General features: G+C 29.1%; 1 protein-coding gene across 2 annotated transcripts in view; it reads left to right on the top strand.

The window, feature by feature from the left end:
* Positions 1-23,714, top strand: part of BicD (protein bicaudal D) — a 106,255-nt gene that overhangs the window by 50,313 nt on the left and 32,228 nt on the right. The gene's annotated exons all lie outside the window — the stretch shown is intronic.

Here is a 23,714-nt window from a genome sequence, read left to right as displayed (position 1 = left end):
TTACTCTCACCACTCTCTTCACCCCAACATTCTCTCTTCTTTTCTGAAAACCCCCACAAATCTTCACCTTTGCTTCCACAAGATAATGATCAGACATCCCTCCATTTGCACCTCTCAGCACTTTAACATCCAAAAGTCTCTCTTTCGTGCGTCTATCAATTAACACGTAATCCAGTAACGCTCTCTGGCCATCTCTCCTACTTACAAATGTATACTTATGTATATCTCGCTTTTTAAACCAGGTATTCCCAATCACCAGTCCTTTTTCAGCACATAAATCTACAAGCTCTTCACCATTTCCATTTACAGCACTGAACACTCCATGTATACCAATTATTCCCTCAAGTGCCACATTACTCACCTTTGCATTCAGATCACCCATCACTATAACCCAGTCTTGTGCGTCAAAACCACTAACACACTCATTCAGCTGCTCCCAAAACACTTGCCTCTCATGATATTTCTTCTCATGCCCAGGTGCATATGCACCAATAATCACCCATCTCTCTCCATCAACTTTCAGTTTTACCCATATCAATCTAGAATTTACTTTCTTACACTCTATCACATACTCCCACAACTCCTGATTCAGGAGTAGTGCTACTCCTTCCCTTGATCTTGTCCACTCACTAACCCCTGACTTTACTCCCAAGACATTCCCAAACCACTTTTCCCCTTTACCCTTTAGCTTCGTTTCACTCAGAGCCAAAACATCCAGGTTCCTTTCCTCAAACATACTACCTATCTCTCCTTTTTTCTCATCTTGGTTACATTCACACACATTTAGACATCCCAATTTGAGCCCTCAAGGAGGATGAGCACTCCCCGCGTGACTCCTTCTTCTGTTTCCCCTTTTAGAAAGTTAAAATACAAGGAGGGGAGGGTTTCTGGCCCCCCGCTCCCGTCCCCTTTAGTCGCCTTCTACGACACGTGAGGAATGCGTGGGAAGTATTCTTAATCCCCTATCCCCAAGGATAATTACATACTTAATATTAATTATGATTATATTAATATGGTAATTAGTCGCCCAATTACACAAATTTCAAGAATTTGACCACAGATTCTAATTCAACAGCTGTAAAAGCATCTATGCTGAAAATTTCAGGAAAATCTATTTTTTCAAAAACAAGAAAAATCCAAGGCTATAGCCTCAGATAATATTTTGCTCAGATTTTTAAGTTCTTCTTGTGGTATTCTATATGGTGATTAAGGATATCGAGTCAAAAGACTACATTTCATAAAATCAAGCACTTAATTACATATTTATAATAACATTATGCTAATTACTCGACCGGTTACACAAATTTTAAGGTTTTGACGACAGATTCTTTTTCAACAGACTTGAAAGCATCTATACTGAAAATTTCAGGAAAATCTATTTTTTCAAAAAAATCAAGAAAAATCCAAGGCTATATTATATATAGCCTTGGATAATATTTTGCTCAAATTTTCAAGTTCTTGAGATTTTAATGAAACTCTGGGAATATGTGGTATTCTATATGGTGATTAAGGATATCGAGTCAAAAGACTGTATTTCGTAAAATTAATCGCTTAATTACATACTTATTAATTATAATTACTTTAATATGCTAATTAGTTGACCAATTACACAAATTTCAAGATTTTGACCACAGATTCTAACTCAACAGACGTAAAAGCATCTATGCTGAAAATTTCAAGAAAATCTATTTTTTCAAAAACGAAAAATCCAAGGCTATATTCTGGATAATATTTTGCTCAGATTTTCAAGTTCTTCAGATTTTAATGAAACTCTGGGAATATGTGGTACTCTATATGGTGATTAAGGATATCGAGCCATAAGACTATTTCGTAAAATCAAGCGCTTAATTACAAACAATATTAATTATAATTCCATTAATATGCTAATTACTCGTCTAATTACACGAATTTTAAGGTTTTGACCTCAGATTATTTTTCAACAGACTTAAAAGCATCTATGCTGAAAATTTCAGGAAAATCTGTTTCAAAAAAATCAAGAAAAATCCATACCCTTGGATAATATTTTGATTAGATTTTTAAGTTCTTCAGATTTTAATGAAACTCTGGGAATATGTGGTATTCTATATGGTGATTAAGGATATTGAATCAAAAGACTGCATTTCGTAAAATTAATCGCTTAATTATATACTTAATATTAATTATAATTACATTAATGCTAATTAGTCGACTAAATACACAAATTTCAAGATTTTGACCACAGATTCTAATTCAACAGACTTAAAAGCATCTATGCTTAAAATTTCAGGAAAATCTATTTTTTCAAAAAAATCAAGAAAATCCAAGGATAATATTTTGCTCAGATTTTTAAGTTCTTCACATTTTAATGAAACTCTGGGAATGTGTGGTATTCTATATGATGATTAAGGATATCGAGTCAAAAGATTGCATTTTGTAAAATTAATCGCTTGATTATATACTTAATATTAATTATAATTACATTATGCTAATTAGTCGACCAATTAATGAAATTTCAAGATTTTGATCGCAGATTCTAATTCAACAGACGTACAAGCATCTATGCTGAAAATTTCAGGAAAATTTATTTTTTTCAAAAAAAATCAAGAAAAATCCAAGCCTTGGATATTTTGCTCAGATTTTCAAGTTCTTCAGATTTTAATGAAACTCTGGGAATATGTGGTATTCTATATGGTGATTAAGGATATCGAGTCAAAAGACTGTATTTCGTAAAATTAGTCGCTTAATTACATACTTAATATTAATTATAATTACATTAATATGCTAATTAGTCGCCCAATTCCACAAATTTCAAGATTTTGACCAGAGATTCTAATTCAACAGACTTAAAAGCATCTATGCTGAAAATTTCAGGAAAATCTATTTTTTCAAAAAAAATCAAGAAAAATCCAAGGCTATAGCCTTGGATAATATTTTGCTCAGATTTTCAAGTTCTTCAGATTTTAATGAAACTGGGAATATGTGGTATTCTATATGGTGATTAAGGATATCGAGTGAAAAGACTGCATTTCGTAAAATCAAGCGCTTAATTACATAATATTAATTATAATTATAATATGCTAATTAGTCGCCCAATTACACAAATTTCAAGATTTTGACCACAGATTCTTATTCAACAGACGTAAAAGCATCTATGCTGAAAATTTCAGGAAAATATATTCAAAAAAATCAAGAAAAATCCAAGGCCATGGATAATAATTTGCTCAGATTTTCAAGTTCTTCAGGATTTTAATGAAACTCTCGGAATATGTGTTATTGTAAATGGTGATTAAGGATATCGAGTCAAAAGACTGCATTTCGTAAAATTAATGGCTTAATTACATATTTGATATTATAATTACATTAATATGCTAATTAGTCGACCAATAACACAGACTTTAAGGTTTTGACCACAGATTCTTTTTCAACAGACTTAAAAGCATATATGCTGAAAATTTCAGGAAAATCTATTTTTCAAAAACAAGAAAAATCCCAGGCTATAGCTCACATTTTCAAGTTCTTCAGATTTTAATGAAACTCGGGGAATATGTCGTATTCTATATGGTGATTAAGGATATCGAGTCATAAGACTGCATTTCGTATAATCAAGCGTTAATTTCATACTTAATATTAATTATAATTACATTAATATGCTAATTAGTCGACCAATTACACAAATTTCAAGATTTTGACCACACTTTCTTATTCAACATACGTAAAAGCATCTATGCTGATAATTTCAGGAAAATCTATTTTTTCAAAAAATCAAGAAAAATCCAAGGCCTTGGATAATAATTTGCTCAGAATTTCAAGTTCTTCAGATTTTAATGAAACTCTGGGAATATGTGGTATGCTATATGGTGATTAAGGATATCGAGTCAAAAGATTGCATTTCGTAAAATTAATCGCTTAATTACATAATATTAATTATAATTACATTATTATACTAATTAGTCTGCCAATTACACAACTTTCCAGAGTTTGACCACAGATTCTAACTCAACAGACGTAAAAGCATCTATGCTGAAAATTTCAGGAAAATCTATTTTTTCAAAAACAAGAAAAACCCAAGGATAGCCTTGGATAATATTTTACTCAGATTTTCAAGTTCTTCAGATTTTAATGAAACTCTGGGAATATGTGGTATTCTATATGGTGATTAAGGATATCGAGTCAAAAGACAGCATTTCGTAAAATCAATCGCTTAATTACATACTTAATATTAATTATAATTACATTAATATGCTAATTACTCTACCAATTACACAAATTTCAAGATTTTGACCACAGATTCTAATTCAACAGACTTAAAAGCATCTATGCTGAAAATTTCAGGATGATATTTTGCTCAGATTTTCAAGTTCTTCAGATTTTAATGAAATTCTCGGATTATGTGGTATTCTATATGGTGATTAAGGATATCGAGTCAAAAGACTGCATTTCGTAAAATCAAGCGCTTAATTACATACTTAATTATAATTACATTAATATGCTAATTACTCGACTAATTACAAAAATTTCAAGATTTTGACTACAGATTCTATTTCAACAGACGTAAAAGCATCTATGAAAATTTCAGGAAAATCTATTTTTTAAACTAATCAAGAAAAATCCCAGGCTATAACCTTGGATAATATTTTGCTCAGATTTTCAAGTTCTTCAGATTTTAATGAAACTCTTGGAATATGTGGTATTCTATATGGTGATAAAGGATATCGAGTGAAAAGACTGCATTTCGTAAGATCAAGCGCTTAATCACATTTTTTTTTTTTTTTTTTTTTTGCTTTGTCGCTGTCTCCCGCGTTTGCGAGGTAGCGCAAGGAAACAGACGAAAGAAATGGCCCAACCCACCCCAATACACATGTATATACATACGTCCACACACGCAAATATACATACCTACACAGCTTTCCATGGTTTACCCCAGACGCTTCACATGCCTTGATTCAATCCACTGACATTACATACTTAATATTAATTAGTATTACATTAATATGCTAATTACTCGACCTATTACACAGATTTCAAGATTTTGACCAAAGATTCTTATTCAACAGACGTAAAAGCATCTGTGCTGAAAATTTCAGGAAAGTCTATTTTTTCACAAAAATCAAGAAAAATGCAAGGCTATATATAGCCTTGGATTATATTTTGCTCAGATTTTCAAGTTCTTCAGATTTTAATGAAACTCTCGGAATATGTGGTATTCTATGTGGTGATTAAGGATATCGAGTTAAAAGACAGCATTTCGTAAAATCAAGCACTTAATTACATAATAATTATTATTACATTAATATGCTAATTACACGACTAATTACACGAATTTTCAGGTTTTGACCGCAGACTCTTTTTCAACAGATTTAAAAGCATCTATGCTGAAGATTTCACGAAAATCTATTAAAAAAATCAAAAAAAATCCAAGCCTATAGCCTTGGATAATATTTTGGTGAGATTTTTAAGTTCTTCAGATTTTAATGAAATTCTGGGAATATGTGGTATTCTATATGGTGATTAAGGATATCGAGTCAGAAGACTGCATTTCCTAAAATTGATTACTTAATTACATACTTAATATTAATTATTATTACATTAATATGCTAATTAGTCGCCCAATTACACAAATTTCAAGATTTTGACCACAGATTCTAATTCAACAGACTTAAATGCATCTATGCTGAAAATTTCAGGAAAATATTTTTTCAAAAAAAAAAAAAGAAAAATCCAAGCTTTGGATAATATTTTGCTCAGATTTTCAAGTTCTTCAGACTGGATTTCGTAAATTCAAGCGCTTAATTACATGATATTAATTAGTATGACATTAATATGCTAATTACTCGAACAATTACACAAATTTCAAGATTTTGACCCCAGATTCTAATTCAACAGACGTAAAAGCATCTATGCTGAAAATTTCAGGAAACTCTATTTTTTCAAAAAAATCACGAAAAATCGAAGGCCTTGGATAATAATTTGCTCAGATTTTCAAGTTCTTCAGATTTTAATAAAACTTTCGGATTTTATGGTATTCTATATGGTGATTAAGGATATCGAGTCAAAAGACTTCATTTCTTAAAATGAAGCGCTTAATTACGATTATAATTACATTAATATGCTAATTACTCGACTAATTACACAAATTTAATGATTTTGACCTCAGATTCTATTGAACAGACGCAAAAGCATCTATGCTGAAAATTTCAGGAAAATCTATATTTTCAACAAATCAAGAAAAATCCAAGGCTATATCCTTGGATAATATTTTGCTCAGATTTTCACGTTCTTCAGATTTTAATGAAACTCTGGGAATATGTGGTATTCCATATGGTGATTAAGGATATCGAGTCAAAAGACTGCATTTCGTAAAATCAAGTGCTTAATTTCATACTTAATATTAATTATAATTACATTAATATGCTAATTTGTCGACCAATTACACAAATCAAGAACTGAAGAACTTGAAAATCTGAGCAAGGATTGGATTTTTCTTGTTTTTGAAAAATAGATTTTCCTGAAATTTTCAGCTTAGATGCTTTTAAGTCTGTTGAATTAGAATCTGTGGTCAAAATCTTGAAATTTGTGTAATTGGTCGACTAATTAGCATATTAATGTAATTATAATTAATATTAAGTATATAATTAAGCGCTTGATTTTACGAAATAGTCTTTTGGCTCGATATCCTTAATCACCATATAGAATACCACATATTCCCAGAGTTTCATTAAAATCTGAAGAACTTGAAAATCTGAACAAAATATTATCCAAGGCGTGGATTTTTGTCTTTTTTGAAAAAAATATTTTCCTAAAATTTTCAGCATAGATATATTTAAGTCTGTTGAATTAGAATCTGTGGTCAAAATCTTGAAACTTGTGTAATTGGGCGACTAATTAGTATATTAATGTAATAATAATGTATGTAATTAAGCGATAAATTTTAGGAAATGCATTCTTCTGACTCCATATCCTTAATCACCATATAGAATACCACATATTCCCAGAGTTTCATTAAAATCTAAAGAACTTAAAAATCTCACCAAAATATTTTTCTTGATTTATTTTGAAAAATAGATTTTCTTGAAATCTTCAGCATAGAAGCTTTTACGTCTGTTGAAAAAGAGTCTGTGGTCAAAACCTTAAAATTCGTGTAATTAGTCGAGTAATTGGCATATTAATGAAATTATAATTAATATTAAGTATGTAATTAAGCGCTTGATTTTATGAAATGCAGTCTTTTGACTCGGTATCCTTAATCACCACATAGAATACCACATATTCCCAGAGTTTCATTAAAATCTGAAGAACTTGAAAATCTGAGCAAAATATTATCCAAGATTTTTCTTGATTTTTTTGAAAAAATAGATTTTCCTGAAATTTTCAGCATAGATGCTTTTACGTCTGTTGAATAAGAATTTTCAGCATAGATGCTTTTACTTCTGTCGAATAAGAATCTTTGGTCAAAATCCTGAAATTTGTGTAATTGGTCGAGTAATTAGCATATTAATGTAATTATAATTATGTAATTAAGCGCTTCATTTTAAGAAATGCAGTCTTTTGACTCGATATCCTTAATCACCATATAGAATACCACATAATCTGAGAGTTTCATTAAAATCTGAAGAACTTGAAAATCTGAGCAAATTATTATCCAAGGCCATCGATTTTTCTTGATTTTTTTTTGAAAAAGTAGTTTCCTGAAATTTTCAGCATAGATGCTTTTACGTCTCTTGAATTTGAATCTGTGGTCAAAATCTTGAAATTTGTGTAATTGGTCGAGTAATTAGCATATTATCATATTAATATTAAGTATGGAATTAAGCGCTTGAATTTACGAAATGCAGTCTTTTGACTCGATATCCTCAATCACCAGTTAGAATACCACATATTCCCAGAGTTTCATTTAAATCTGAAGAACTTGAAAATCTGAGCAAAATATTATCCTATGTGGTATTCTAAATGGTGATTGAGGATATCGAGTCGAAAGACTGCATTTCGTAAGATCAAGCGCTTAATTACATACTTAATATTAATTAGTATTACATTAATATACTAATTACTCGACCAATTACACAAATTTCAGGATTTTGACCAAAGATTCTTATTCGACAGAAGTAAAAGCATCTATGCTGAAAATTTCAGTAAAATCTATTTTTTCAAAAACATCAAGATTTTTCTTGTTTTTGAAAAAATAGATTTTCCTGAAATTTTCAGCATAGATGCTTTTAAGTCTGTTGAATTAGAATCTGTGGTCAAAATCTTGAAATTTGTGTAATTGGTCGACTAATCAGCATATTAATGTAATTATAATTAAGTATGTAATTAAGCGCTTGATTTTACGAAATAGTCTTTTGGCTCGATATCCTTAATCACCATATAGAATACCACATATTCCCAGAGTTTCATTAAAATCTGAAGAACTTGAAAATCTGAGCAAAATATTATCTAAGGCTTGGATTTTTGTTTTTTTTGAAAAAAATAAGTTTTCCTAAAATTTTCAGCATAGATATATTTAAGTCTGTTGAATTAGAATCTGTGGTCAAAATCTTGAAACTTGTGTAATTGGGCGACTAATTAGCATATTAATGTAATAATATTGTATATAATTAAGCGATAAATTTTAGGAAATGCAGTCTTCTGACTCCATATCCTTAATCACCATATAGAATACCACATATTCCCAGAGTTTCATTAAAATCTGAAGAACTTAAAAATCTCACCAAAATATTATTTTTGATTTTTTTGAAAAAATAGATTTTCTTGAAATCTTCAGCATAGAAGCTTTTACGTCTGCTGAAAAAGAGTCTGTGGTCAAAACCTTAAAATTCGTGTAATTAGTCGAGTAATTAGCATATTAATGAAATTATAATTAATATTAAGTATGTAATTAAGCGCTTGATTTTACGAAATGCAGTCTTTTGACTCGGTATCCTTAATCACCACATAGAATACCACATATGCCCAGAGTTTCATTAAAATCCGAAGAACTTGAAAATCTGAGCAAAATATTATCCAAAATATTATTGGATTTTTCTTGATTTTTTTGAAAAAATAGATTTTCGTGAAATTTTCAGCATAGATGCTTTTACTTCTGTCGAATAAGAATCTTTGCTCAAAATCCTGAAATTTCTGTAATTGGTCGAGTAATTAGCATATTAATGTAATACTAATTAATATCAAGTATGTAATTAAGCGCTTGATCTTACGAAATGCAGTCTTTCGACTCGATATCGTTTATCACCATATAGAATACCACATATTCCCAGAGTTTCATTAAAATCTGAAGAACTTGAAAATCTGAGCAAAATATTATCCACGGCTATAGCCTTGGATTTTTCTTGATTTCTTGAAAAAATAGATTTTCCTGAAATTTTCAGCATAGATGCTTTTACGTCTGTTGAAAAGAATCTGTGGTCAAAATCTTGAAATTTGCGTAATTAGTCGAGTAATTAGCATATTAATGTAATTATAATTATGTAATTAAGCGGTTCATTTTACGAAATGCAGTCTTTTGACTCGATATCCTTAATCACCATATAGAATACCACATATTCCCAGAGTTTCATTAAATTCTGAAGAACTTGAAAATCTGAGAAAAATATTATCCAAGCCTTGAATTTTTCTTGAGTTTTTTGAAAAAATAGAGTTTCCTGAAATTTTCAGCATAGATGCTTTTACGTCTGTTGAATTAGAATCTGTGGTCAAAATCTTGAAATTTGTGTAATTGGTCGAGTAATTAGCATATTAATGTAATACTAATTAATATTAAGTACGTAATTAAGCGCTTCAATTTATGAAATGGTCTTTTGACTCGATATCCTTAATCACCACATAGAATACCACATATTCCCAGAGTTTCATTAAAATCTGAAGAACTTGAAAATCTGAGCAAATTATTATCCAAGGCCTTCGATTTTTCTTGATTTTTTTTTTTTGAAAAAATAATTTCCTGATATTTTCAGCATAGATGCTTTTACGTCTCTTGAATTAGAATCTGTGGTCAAAATCTTGAAATTTGTGTAATTGGTCGAGATATTAGCATATTGTCATACTAATTAATATTATGTAATTAAGCGCTTGAATTTACGAAATGTAGTCTTTTGACTCGATATCCTCAATCACCATTTAGAATACCGCATGTTCCCAGAGTTTCATTAAAATCTGAAGAACTTGAAAATCTGAGCAAAATATTATCCATGGCTATAGCCTTGGATTTTTCTTGTTTTTGAAAAAATAGATTTTCCTGAAATTTTCAGCATAGATGCTTTTCAGTCTGTTGAATTAGAATCTGTGGTCAAAATTTTGAAATTTGTGTAATTGGTCGACTAATTAGCATATTAATGTAATTGTAATTAATATTAAGTATGTAATTAAGCGCTTGATTTTACGAAATAGTCTTTTGACTCGATATCCTTAATCACCAAATAGAATACCATATATTTCCACAGTTTCATTAAAATCTGAAGAACTTAAAAATCTGAGTAAAATATTATCCAAGGCTATAGCCTTGGATTTTTCTTGTTTTTGAAAAAATAGATTTTCCTGAAATTTTCAGCATAGATGCTTTTACGTCTGTTGAGTTAGAATCTATGGTCTATCTCTGAAAAATTGTGTAATTGGCCGACTAATTAGTATATTACTGTAATTATAATTATGTAATTAAGCGATTAATTTTACGAAATGCAGTCTTTTGACTCGACATCCTTATTCACAATATGGCATACCACATATTCCCATAGTGTCATTAAAATCTGAAGAACTTGAAATTCTGAGCAAATTATTATCCAAGGCATTGGATTTTTCTTGATTTTTTTTTTGAAAAAATAGATTTTCCTGAAATTATCAGCATAGATGCTTTTACGTATGTTGAATAAGAATGTGTGGTCAAAATCTTGAAATTTGTGTAATTGGTCGACAAATTAGCATATTAATGTAATTATAATTAATATTAAGTATGAAATTAAGCACTTGATTTTACGAAATGCAGTCTAATGCCTCGATATCCTTAATCACCATATAGAATACCACATATTCCCAGAGCTTCATTAAAATCTGAAGAACTTGAAAATCTGAGTAAAATATTATCCAAGGCTATAGCCTGGGATTTTTCTTGTTTTTGAAAATATAGATTTTCCTGAAATTTTCAGCATAGATCCTTTTAAGTCTTTTGAGTTTGAATCTGTGGTCAAAATCTTGAAATTTGTGTAATTGGGCGACTAATTAGCATATTAATTTAATTAATTAATATTAAGTATGTAATTACGCGATTAATTTTACGAAATGCAGTCTTTTGACTCGATATCCTTAATCACCATATACAATAACACATATTCCCAGAGTTTCCTTAAAATCTGAAGAATTTAAAAATCTGAGCAAAATATTTTGACCACAGATTCTAATTCAACAGACTTAAATATATCTATGCTGAAAATTTTAGGAAAATATTTTTTTCAAAAAAGACAAAAATCCAAGCCTTGGATAATATTTTGTTCAGATTTTCAAGTTCTTCAGATTTTAATGAAACTCTGGGAATATGTGGTATTCTATATGGTGATTAAGGATATCGAGCCAAAAGACTATTTCGTAAAATCAAGCGCTTAATTATATACTTAATATTAATTATAATTACATTAATATGCTAATTAGTCAACCAATTACACAAATTTCAAGATTTTGACCACAGATTCTAATTCAACAGACTTAAAGGCATGTATGCTGAAAATTTCAGGAAAATCTATTTTTCAAAAACAAGAAAAATCCAATCCTTGCTCAGATTTTCAAGTTCTTCAGATTTTAATGAAACTCTGGGAATATGTGGTATTCTAAATGGTGATTGAGGATATCGAGTCGAAAGACTGCATTTCGTAAGATCAAGCGCTTAATTACTTAATATTAATTAGTATTACATTAATATACTAATTACTCGACCAATTACACAAATTTCAGGATTTTGACCAAAGATTCTTATTCGACAGAAGTAAAAGCATCTATGCTGAAAATTTCAGGAAAATCTATTTTTTCAAAAACAAAAAAAAAATCCAAGGCTATAGCCTAGGATAATATTTTGCTCGGATTTTCAAGTTCTTTAGATTTTAATGAAACTCTGGGAATATGTGGTATTCTAAATGGTGATTGAGGATATCGAGTCAAAAGACTGCATTTCGTAAATTTAAGCGCTTAATTACATACTTAATATTAATTAGTATGACAATATGCTAATTACTCGACCAATTACAAAAATTTCAAGATTTTGACCACAGATTCTAATTCAACAGACGTAAAAGCATCTATGCTGAAAATATCAGGAAACTAATTTTTTTAAAAAAAATCAAGAAAAATCGAAGGCCTTGGATAATAATTTGCTCAGATTTTCAAGTTCTTCAGATTTTAATGAAACTCTCGTATTATGTGGTATTCTATATGGTGATTAAGGATATCGAGTCAAAAGACTGCATTTCTTAAAATGAAGCGCTTAATTACATTCTTAATTATAATTACATTAATATGCTAATTACTCGACTAATTACACAAATTTCAAGATTTTGACCACAGAATCTTATTCAACAGACGTAAAAGCATCTATGCTGAAAATTTCAGGAAAATCTATTTTTTCAAAAAAATCAAGAAAAATCCAATATTTTGCTCAGATTTTCAAGTTCTTCAGATTTTAATGAAACTCTGGGAATATGTGGTATTCTATATGGTGATTAAGGATATCGAGTCAAAAGACTGCATTTCATAAATTGAAGCGCTTAATTACATGCTTAATATTAATTAGTATTACAATATGCTAATTACTCGACTAATTACACAAATTTCAAGATTTTGACCACAGATTCTAATTCAACAGAGGTAAAAGCATCTATGCTGAAAATTTTAGGAAACTCTATTTTTTCAAAAAACTCAAGAAAAATTCAAGGCTATAATAGGCTAGGATAATATTTTGCTCAGATTTTCAAGTTCTTCAGAATTTAATGAAACTCTTGGAATATGTGGTATTCTATATGGTGATTAAGGATATCGAGTCAAAAGACTGCATTTCGTAAAATCAACCGCTTAATTACATAATTATAATTACAATATTCTAATTACTCGACTAATTACGCAAATTTTAAGATTTTGACCACAGATTCTATTCAACAGACGTAAAAGCATCTATGCTGAAATTTTCAGGAAAATCTATTTTTTCAAGAAATCAAGAAAAATCCAAGGCTATAGCCGTGGATAATATTTTGCTCAGATTTTCAAGTTCTTCAGATTTTAATGAAACTCTGGGAATATGTGGTATTCTATATGGTGATAAACGATATCGAGTCGAAAGACTGCATTTCGTAAGATCAAGCGCTTAATTACATACTTAATATTAATTAGTATTACATTAAAATGCTAATTACTCGACCAATTACAGAAATTTCAGTATTTTGAGCAAAGATTCTTATTCGACAGAAGTAAAAGCATCTATGCTGCAAATTTCATGAAAATCTATTTTTTCAAAAAAATCAAGAAAAATCCAAGGATATTTTGCTCAGATTTTCAAGTTCTTCAGATTTTAATGAAACTCTGGGAATATGTGGTATTCTATGTGGTGATTAAGGATACCGAGTCAAAAGACTGCATTTCATAAAATCAAGCGCTTAATTACATACTTAATAATTATAATTTCATTATGCCAATTACTCGACTAATTACACGAATTTTAAGGTTTTGACCACAGACTCTTTTTCAACAGACGTAAAAGCTTCTATGCTGAAGATTTCAAGAAAATCTATTTTTTCAAAATAAATCAAGAAAAATATTTTGGTGAGATTTTTAAGTTCTTTAGATTTTAATGAAACTCTGGGAATATGTGGTATTCTATATGGTGATTAAGGATATGGAGTCAGAAGACTGCATTTCCCAAAATTTATCGCTTAATTACATACATAATATTATTACATTAATATACTAATTATTCGCCTAATTACACAAGTTTCAAGATTTTGACCACAGATTCTAATTCAACAGACTTAAATATATCTATGCTGAAAATTTTAGGAAAATATTTTTTTCAAAAAAAACAAAAATCCAAGCCTTGGATAATATTTTGCTCAGATTTTCAAGTTCTTCAGATTTTAATGAAACTCTGGGAATATGTGGTATTCTATATGGTGATTAAGGATATCGAGCCAAAAGACTATTTCGTAAAATCAAGCGCTTAATTATATACTTAATATTAATTATAATTATATTAATATGCTAATTAGTCGACCAATTACACAAATTTCAAGATTTTGACCACAGATTCTAATTCAACAGACTTAAAAGCATCTATGCTGAAAATTTCAGGAAAATCTATTTTTTTCAAAAACAAGAAAAATCCAATCCTTGGATAATATTTTGCTCAGATTTTCAAGTTCTTCAGATTTTAATGAAACTCTGGGAATATGTGGTATTCTAAATGGTGATTGAGGATATCGAGTCGAAAGACTGCATTTCGTAAGATCAAGCGCTTAATTACATAATATTAATTAGTATTACATTAATATACTAATTACTCGACCAATTACACAAATTTCAGGATTTTGACCAAAGATTCTTATTCGACAGAAGTAAAAGCATCTATGCTGAAAATTTCAGGAAAATCTATTTTTTCAAAAAAATCAAGAAAAATCCAAGGCTATATATAGCCTTGGATATTTTGCTCAGATTTTCATGTTCTTCAGATTTTAATGAAACTCTGGGAATATGTGGTATTCTATGTGGTGATTAAGGATATCGAGTCAAAAGACTGCATTTCGTAAAATCAAGCGCTTAATTACATAGTTAATATTAATTAGTATTAAATTGATATGCTAATTACTCAACCAATTACACAAATTTCAAGATTTTGACCACAGATTCTTATTCAACAGACGTAAAAGCATCTATGCTGAAAATTTCAGGAAAATCTATTTTTTCAAAAAAATCAAGAAAAATCCAAGGCCTTGGATAATAATTTGCTCAGATTTTCAAGTTCTTCAGATTTTAATGAAACTCTCGGATTATGTGGTATTCTATATGGTGATTAAGGATATCCAGTCAAAAGACTGCATTTCTTAAAATGAAGCGCTTAATTACATAATTATTATTACATTGATATGCAAATTACTCGACTAATTACACAAATTTCAAGATTTTGACCATAGATTCTATTTGAACAGACGCAAAAGCATATATGCTGAAAATTTCAGGAAAATCTATTTTTTCAACAAATCAAGAAAAATCCAAGGCTATAGCCGTGGATAATATTTTGCTCAGATTTTCAGTTTCTTCAGATTTTACTGAAACTCTGGGAATATGTGGTATTCTATATGTTGATAAAGGATATCGAGTCAAAAGACTGCATTTCGTAAGATCAAGCGCTTAATTACATAGTTAATATTAATTAGTATTAATACACATTGATATGCTAATTACTCGACTAATTACACAAATTTCAAGATTTTGACCACAGTTTCTTATTCAACAGACGTAAAAGCATCTATGCTGAAAATATCAGGAAAATCTATTTTTTCAAAAAAATCAAGAAAAATCCAAGGCTATAGCCTTGGATGATATTTTGCTCAGATTTTCAAGTTCTTCAGATTTTAATGAAACTCTGGGAATATGTGGTATTCTATGTGGTGATTCAGGATACCGAGTCAAAAGACTGCATTTCGTAAAATCAAGCGCTTAATTACATACTTAATATTAATTATAATTTCATTAATATGATAATTACTCGACTAATTGCACGAATTTTAAGGTTTTGACCACAGACTCTTTTTCAACAGACGTAAAAGCTTCTATGCTGAAGATTTCAAGAAAATCTATTTTTTTTAAAAAATTAAGAAAAATATTTTGGTGAGATTTTTAAGTTCTTCAGATTTTAATGAAACTCTGGGAATATGTGGTATTCTATATGGTGATTAAGAATATCGAGTCAAAAGACTGCATTTCGTAAATTCAAGCGCTTAATTACATACTTAATATTAATTAGTATGACATTAATATGCTAATTACTCGATCAATTACACAAATTTCAAGATTTTGACCACAGATTCTAATTCATCAGACGTAAAGCCATCTATGCTAAAAATTTCAGGAAACTCTATTTTTTCAAAAAAAATCAAGAAAAATCGAAGGCCTTGGATAATAATTTGCTCAGATTTTCAAGTTCTTCAGATTTTAATGAAACTCTCGGATTATGTGGTATTCCATATGGTGATTAAGGATATCGAGTCAAAAGACTGCATTTCTTAAAATGAAGCGCTTAATTACATACTTAATTATAATTACATTAATATGCTAATTACTGGACTAATTACACAAATTTCAAGATTTTGACCACAGATTCTATTTGAACAGACGCAAAAGCATCTATGCTGAAAATTTCAGGAAAATCTATTTTTTCAACAAATCCAGAAAAATCCAAGGCTATATCCTTGGATAATATTTTGCTCAGATATTCAAGTTCTTCAGATTTTAATGAAACTCTGGGAATATGTGGTATTCTATATGTTGATAAAGGATATCGAGTCAAAAGACTGCATTTCGTAAGAGCAAGCGCTTAATTACATAGTTAATATTAATTAGTATTAAATTGATATGCTAATTACTCAACCAATTACACAAATTTCAAGATTTTGACCACAGATTCTTATTCAACAGACGTAAAAGCATCTATGCTGAAAATTTCAGGAAAATCTATTTTTTCAAAAAAATCAAGAAAAATCCAAAGCCTTGGATAATAATTTGTTCAGATTTTCAAGTTCTTCAGATTTTAATGAAACTCTCGGATTATGTGGTATTCTATATGGTGATTAAGGATATCCAGTCAAAAGACTGCATTTCTTAAAATGAAGCGCTTAATTACATAATTATTATTACATTGATATGCTAATTACTCGACTAATTACACAAATTTCAAGATTTTGACCATAGATTCTATTTGAACAGACGCAAAAGCATCTATGCTGAAAATTTCAGGAAAATCTATTTTTTCAACAAATCAAAAAAAATCCAAGGCTATATCCTTGGATAATATTTTGCTCAGATTTTCAAGTTCGTCAAATTTTAATGAAACTCTGGGAATATATGGTATTCTATGTGGTGATTAAGGATATCGAGTCAAAAGACTGCATTTCGTAAAATCAAGCGCTTAATTACATACTTAGTATTAATTATAATTACATTTATATGCTGATTACTCGACTAATTACACGAATTTTAAGGTTTTGACCACAGACTCTTTTTCGACAGACTTAAAAGCATCTATGCTGAAGATTTCAACAAAATCTATTTTTTCAAAAAATCAAGAAAAATCAAGGATATTTTGGTGAGATTTTTAAGTTCTTCAGATTTTAATAAAACTCAGAGAATATGTGGTATTCTATATGGTTATTAAGGATATCGAGTCAGAAGACTGCATTTCCCAAAATTAATCGCTTAATTGCATACGTAATATTGATTATTATTACATTAATATGCTAATTAGTCGCCCAATTACGTAAATTTCAAGATTTTGACCATAGATTCTAATTCAACAGACTTCAATGCATCTGTGCTGAAAATTTCAGGAAAATCTATTTTTTCATAAACAAAAATCCAAGCCTTGGATAATATATTCCTCAGATTTTCAAGTTCTTCAGATTTTAATGAAACTCTGGGAATATGTGTTATTGTATATGGTGATTAAGGATATCGAGTCAAAAGACTATTTCGTAAAATCAAGCGCTTAATTACATACTTAATATTATAATTATATTAATATGCTAATTAGTCGAACAATTACACAAATTTCAAGATTTTGACTACAGATTCTAATTCAACAGACTTAAAAGCATCTATGCTGAAAATTTCAGTAAAATCTATTTTTTTAAAAACAAGAAAAATCCAAGGCTATAGCCTTGGATAATATTTTGCTCAGATTTTCAAGTTCTTCAGATTTTAATGAAACTCTGGGAATATGTGGTATTCTATATGGTGATTAAGGATATCGAGTCAAAAGACTGCATTTCGTAAATTCATGCGCTTAATTACATACTTAATGTTAATTAGTATGACAATATGCTAATTACTCGATCAATTACACAAATTTCAAGATTTTGATCACAGATTCTAATTCAACAGACGTAAAAGCATCTATGCTGAAAATTTCAGGAAACTCTATTTTTTCAAAAAAATCAAGAAAAATCGAAGGCCTTGGATAATAATTTGCTCAGATTTTCAAGTTCTTCAGATTTTAATGAAACTCTCGGATTCCGTGGTATTCTATGTGGTGTTTAAGGATATCGAGTCAAAAGATTGCATTTCTTAAAATCAAGCGCTTAATTACATCCTTAATTTTAATTACATTAATATGCTAATTACTGGACTAATTACACAAATTTCAAGATTTTGACCACAGATTCTATTTGAACAGACGCAAAAGCATCTATGCTGAAAATTTCAGGAAAATCTATATTTTCAACAAATTAAGAAAAATCCAAGGCTATATATAGCCTTGGTTAATATTTTGCTCAGATTTTCAAGTTCTTTAGATTTTAATGAAAATCTTAGAATATGTGGTATTCTATATGGTGATAAAGGATATCGAGTCAAAAGACTGTATTTCGTAAGATCAAGCGCTTAATTACATAATATTAATTAATATTACATTGATATGCTAATTACTCGACCAATTACACAAATTTCATGATTTTGACCACAGATTCTTATTCAACAGACGTAAAAGCATCTATGCTGATAATTCTAGGAAAATCTATTGTTTCAAAATAAGAAAAATCCAAGGCTATAGCCTTGGATAATATTTTCCTCAGATTTTCAAGTTCTTCAGATTTTAATGAAACTCTCGGAATATGTGGTTTTCTATATGGTGATTAAGGATATCGAGTCAAAAGACTGCATTTCGTAAATTCAAGCGCTTAATTACATACTTATTAATTAGTATGACATTAATATGCTAATTACTCGATCAATTACAGAAATTTCAAGATTTTGACCACAGATTCTAATTCAACAGACGCAAAAGCATCTATGCTAAAAATTTCAGGAAACTATTTTTTTAAAAAAAATCAAGAAAAATCGAAGGCCTTGGATAATAATTTGCTCAGATTTTCAAGTTCTTCAGATTTTAATGAAACTCTCGGATTATGTGGTATTCTATATGGTGATTAAGGATATCGAGTCAAAAGACTGCATTTCTTAAAATGAAGCGCTATATTACAGAATTATAATTACATTAATATGCTAATTACTGGACTAATTACACAAATTTCAAGATTTTGACCACAGATTCTATTTGAACAGACGCAAAAGCATCTATGCTGAAAATTTCAGGAAAATCTATTTTTTCAACAAATCAAGAAAAATCCAAGGCTATATCCTTGGATAATATTTTGGTCAGATTTTCAAGTTCTTCAGATTTTAATGAAACTCTTAGAATATGTGGTATTCTATATGTTGATAAAGGATATCGAGTCAAAAGACTGCATTTCGTAAGATCAAGCGCTTAATTACATAGTTGATATTAGTATTAAATTGATATGCTAATTACTCGACCAATTACACAAATTTCAAGATTTTGACCACAGATTCTTATTCAACAGACGTAAAAGCATCTATGCTGAAAATTTCAGGAAAATCTATTTTTTCAAAAAAATCAAGAAAATCCAAGGATATTTTGGTGAGATTTTCAAGTTCTTCAGATTTTAATAAAACTCTGAGAATATGTGGTATTCTATATGGTTATTAAGGATATCGAGTCAGAAGACTGCATTTCCTAAAATTAATCGCTTAATTACATACTTAATATTGATTATTACATTAATATGCTAATTAGTCGCCCAATTACGGAAATTTCAAGATTTTGACCATAGATTCTAATTCAACAGACTTAAATGCATCTGTGCTGAAAATTTCAGGAAAATTTATTTTTTCAAAAACAAAAATCCAAGCCTTGGATAATATATTCCTCAGATTTTCTTCAGATTTTAATGAAACTTTGGGAATATGTTTTTGTATATGGTGATTAAGGATATCGAGTCAAAAGATTATTTCGTAAAATCAAGCGCTTAATTACACACTTAATAATTATAATTGCATTAATATGCTAATTAGTCGACCAATTATACAAATTTCAAGATTTTGACCACAGATTCTAATTCAATACTTAAAAGCATCTATGCTGAAAATTTTAGGAAAATTATTTTTTCAAAAACAAAAAAAAAATCCAAGGCTATAGCCTTGGATAATATTTTGCTCAGATTTTCAATTTCTTCAGATTCTAATGAAACTCTGGGAATATGTGGTATTCTATATGGTGATTAAGGATATCGAGTCAAAAGACTGCATTTCGTAAATTCAAGCGCTTAATTACATAATATTAATTAGTATGACAAATATGCTAATTACTCGACCAATTACACAAATTTCAAGATTTTGACCACAGATTCTAATTCAAGAGACGTAAAAGCATCTATGCTGAAAATTTCAGGAAACTCTATTTTTAAAAAAAAACAAGAAAAATCGAAGGCCTTGGATATTAATTTCCTCAGATTTTCAAGTTCTTCAGATTTTAATGAAACTCTCGGATTATATGGTATTCTATATGGTGATTAAGGATATCGAGTCAAAAGACTGCATTTCTTAAAATCAAGCGGTTAATTACATAATTATAATTGCATTAATATGCTAATTACTCGACTAATTACACAAATTTCAAGATTTTGACCACAGATTCTATTTCAACAGACGCAAAAGCATCTATGCTGAAAATTTCAGGAAAATCTATTTTTTCAACAAATCAAGAAAAATCCATAATATTTTGCTGAGATTTTCAAGTTCTTCAGATTTTAATGAAACTCTTAGAATATGTGGTATTCTATATGGTGATAAAGGATATCGAGTCAAAAGACTGCATTTCGTAAGATCACGCGCTTAATTACATAGTTAATATTAATTAGTATTACATTAATATGCTAATTGATCAGTTACACAAATTTCAAGATTTTGACCACAGATTCTTATTCAACAGACGTAAAAGCATCTATGCTGAAAATTTCAGGAAAATCTATTTTTTCAAAAAAATCAAGAAAAACCCAGGCTATAGCCTTGGATAATATTTTGCTCAGATTTTCAAATTCTTCAGATTTTAATGAAACTCTGGGAATATGTGGTATTCTATGTGGTGATTAAGGATATCGAGACAAAAGACTGCATTTCGGAAAATCAAGCCCTTAATTACATACTTAATAATTATAATTACATTAATATGCTAATTACTCGACTAATTACACGAATTTTATGGTTTTGACCACAGACTCTTTTTCAACAGACTTAAAAGCATCTATGCTGATGATTTCAGGAAAATGTATTTTTTCAAAAAAATCAAAAAAAATCCTAGGATATTTTGGTGAGATTTTTAAGTTCTTCAGATTTTAATAAAACTCTGCGAATATGTGGTATTCTATATGGTGATTAAGGATATCGAGTCAGAAGACTGCATTTCCTAAAATTAATCGCTTAATTACATACTAAATATTAATTATTACATTAATAAGCTAATTAGTCGCCCAATTACGCAGATTTCAAGATTTTAACCACAGATTCTAATTCAACAGACTTAAATGCATCTATGCTGAAAATTTCAGGAAAATTTATTTAAAAAAAAAAATCCAAGCCTTGGATAATATTTTGCTCACATTTTCAAGTTCTTCAGATTTTAATGAAACTCTTGGAATATGTGTTATTGTATATGGTGATTAAGGATATCGAGTCAAAAGAATATTTCGTAAAATGAAGCGCTTAATTACATATTAATTATAATTACATTAATATGCTAGTTAGTGAACCAATTACACAAATTTCAAGATTTTGACCACAGATTCTAATTCAACAGACTTAAAAGCATCTATGCTGAAAATTTCAGGAAAATCTATTTTTTCAAAAACAAGAAAAATCCAAGGCTATAGCCTTGGATAAAATTTTGCTCAGATTTTCAAGTTCTTCAGATTTTAATGAAACTCTGGGAATATGTGGTATTCTATATGGTGATTAAGGATATCGAGTCACAAGACTGCATTTCGTAAAATCAAGCGCTTAATTACATAATATTAATTATGATTACGTTAATATGCTAATTACTCGACTAATTACATTAGTTTTAAGGTTTTGACCACAGATTTTTTTTCAACAGACTTAAAAGCATCTATGCTGAAAATTTCAGGAAAATATTTTTTTCAATAAAATCAAGAAAAATCCAAGGGTATAAACCTTTGATGATATTTTGCTTAGATTTTTAAGTTCTTCAGATTTTAATGAAACTCTGGGAATATGTGGTATTCCATATGATGATTAAGGATATCGAGTCAAAAGACTGCATTTCGTAAAATTAATCGCGTAATTACATACTTAATATTAATTAAAATTATATTAATGTGCTAATTAGTCGCCGAATTACACAAATTTCAAGATTTTGACCACATATTCTAACTCAACAGACTTAAAAGGATCTATGCTGAAAATTTTAGGAAAATCTATTTTTTCAAAAACAAGAAAAATCCCAGGCTATAGCCTTGGATAATATTTTGCTCAGATTTTCACGTTCTTCAGATTTTAATGAAACTCTGGGAATATGTGGTATTCTATATGGTGATTAAGGATATCGAGTCATAAGACTACATTTCGTAAAATCAAGCGCTTAATTTCATACTTAATATTAATTATAATTACATTAATATGCTAATTAGTAGACCAATTACACAAATTTCAAGATTTTGACCACACATTCTGATTCAACATACGTAAAAGCATCTATGCTGAAAATTTCAGGAAAATCTATTTTTTCAAAAAAATCAAGAAAAACCCAGGCTATAGCCTTGGATAATATTTTGCTCAGATTTTCAAGTTCTTCAGATTTTAATGAAACTCTGGGAATATGTGGTATTCTATATGGTGATTAAGGATATCGAGTCATAAGACTACATTTCGTAAAATCAAGCGCTTAATTTCATACTTATATTAATTAGTATGACATAATATGCTAATTAGTCGACCAATTACACAAATTTCAAGATTTTGACCACAGCATTCTGATTCAACGAGACGTAAAAGCATCTATGCTGAAAATTTCAGGAAAATCTATTTTTCAAAAAAATCAAGAAAACCGCCAGCCTTGGATAATAATTTGCTCAGATTTTCAAGTTCTTCAGATTTTAATGAAACTCTGGGAATATGTGGTATTCTATGTGGTGATTAAGGATATCGAGTCAAAAGACTGCATTTCGAAAATCAAGCGGCCTTAATTACATACTTAATTATAATTACATTAATATGCTAATTACTCGACTAATTACACAATTTTAAGGTTTTGACCAAGACTCTTTTTCAACAGACGCAAAAGCATCTATGCTGAAGATTTCAGGAAAATGTATTTTTTCAAAAAAATCAAGAAATAATCCTAGATAATATTTTGGTGAGATTTTTAAGTTCTTCAGATTTTAATGAAAACTCTGCGAATATGTGGTATTCTATATGGTGATTAAGGATATCGAGTCATAAGACTACATTTCGTAAAATCAAGCGCTTAATTTCATACTTAATATTAATTATAATTACATTAATATGCTAATTAGTCGACCAATTACACAAATTTCAAGATTTTGACCACACATTCTGATTCAACATACGTAAAAGCATCTATGCTGAAAATTTCAGGAAAATCTATTTTTTCAAAAAAATCAAGAAAA

Source organism: Panulirus ornatus, chromosome 14 (genome assembly GCF_036320965.1).
Source record: "Panulirus ornatus isolate Po-2019 chromosome 14, ASM3632096v1, whole genome shotgun sequence".
NCBI classification, from domain to species: domain Eukaryota; kingdom Metazoa; phylum Arthropoda; class Malacostraca; order Decapoda; family Palinuridae; genus Panulirus; species Panulirus ornatus.
The sequence above is the reverse complement of the archived record's forward strand: the minus strand, read 5'-3'. Positions and strand labels throughout refer to the sequence as shown.